This window comes from Meleagris gallopavo, chromosome 1 (genome assembly GCF_000146605.3).
Source record: "Meleagris gallopavo isolate NT-WF06-2002-E0010 breed Aviagen turkey brand Nicholas breeding stock chromosome 1, Turkey_5.1, whole genome shotgun sequence".
In the NCBI taxonomy this organism is placed as follows: domain Eukaryota; kingdom Metazoa; phylum Chordata; class Aves; order Galliformes; family Phasianidae; genus Meleagris; species Meleagris gallopavo.
In genome coordinates, this window is record NC_015011.2 from 87,198,643 (window position 1) to 87,200,324 (window position 1,682).

Consider the following 1,682-nt stretch of genomic DNA (forward strand, 5'->3'; position numbering starts at 1 on the left):
TTTTGTACTGAGAACCGTTCAAAGGCTTTGAAGATAAGGGAATATTTTGCACCAGCGCTCACTGAAGTTCATTCTGGAAAATATTTATAGAAAACCAATTGATTTTTTCAGAAAGATCAAAGTGCTTTCAGAGATCTGCAATAGTATCGCATTCTTCTTTCGATTACGTGAGTGCAGCTGTGCTGAAGACCTGGAGCAGCAGTGATGCGGTGCATGCACTGCAGCTACTCCCTTCCCTGTCCTCATAGGAAGCTCCTGCATTGAGGTAGGTGGAGGTATTAGGTTTTCCAAAAGTTTCTTGTCTTCTGACATCATTATCATCCATGAGGAGGGAGAGCTGCAAAATGGAGAGGATGGGTTACCTGGTGTCTGTATTGCAGCGGCCCTCTGCTGCCAGCTAAGGCTGTGTGGTCACTCACCTCAGTCGTGCCATATGTTCTGCATTATCTGGTATAAAATACAGGGTGTTCTGCCCTGCCAGCCTGGAGGAAGTTCTTAGATCATAATAGTTGGTGATAACACCAGTCCTTAGGTTTTGTGCTTCTGTGTACCAAGTCAGATTTTTCAGTTTTGTCCAGGAAGTTATTCAACAAGTTATTCTCAGAGATAGTCAACATTTAAGCTGGGAGTTGTGCCTCCAGAAATATCAGGCTGATATTATCCAAGTGATATTTCAGGAAAGAATTTCAAACTGATGGATTACAGGAAACTGCAGAGGGTGTTAGAATTTTACTGGATCTTAAGGAGATGACAGATCAATGAGTCCCTGTTTTGCCAAAGTTACAGACACGTATAACTGTAGCTAAAAGTGGTAGCTGCTTTACTGTTACTGTTCTTTGTCATCAAATTGGTTTAGATAAGATGTAAACTTGCTTCATATTACTCAGAAGATCATCAGCCGCCTTCTTCCAGGAATAGTGACCGACTGACAGTGGGACTGGCCCATATTGGGAGTGCTTCATACTCTCCATAGAGCCTGCTGATAGTGAGTAAAGAGGAACAGTGGTTGGAAGGAGATCTGCCAGTGGCAATGTAATTAAACCAAATATTAAATGGCTAGAGAGAGACAGGATCCCTAGGTTAGCTCCATATTTGCTACAATCCCTCTCTAATCAGCCACAACAAAGAGAAAGCAGAGTTTTCTCTTGCTGAAAGATGCTGTCTTACATAAGCCAAGTTGCAGAGACATCTGTAGATCCCATAGTTGTGGGAGCATGTACATAACATGTATTATCAAGTAGTCTCTCAGCTCCGGGGATAAAGGCCTGTGGTGACAATTTAAGCCTTAGCCTTCCTGATGTTTCGTTTTGTGTAGAGCTTTTGGATACTGGGTTTTAAACTGACATTTTTAGTTCAGTGAGATTTCTGGTTGGTTTGTTGTTTTTGTTTGTTTGTTTTTTAATGTGGGGGCAAGACTAAGTTAAGTATTAATTCCTGGCATAAAACAGCCACATTTTTCATTTTGTGGTATTATGTTATCTGGATCTATTGTTCAGCTCTGTCAACGGTTTACGGGCTGGTTCGGCCCGGTTCCGTGACTAGAAGGGCGGAGGGATCCGCGGATCCCGCGCCCCCGGAAAAAAAAAGAAAATAAGGGACCCCGAAATAATTGAAAACAGTGGCAACAATCTGAGGTAAAACAAAGTAATTTACTAAAATATGGTAATCAACAGAATTTTTAT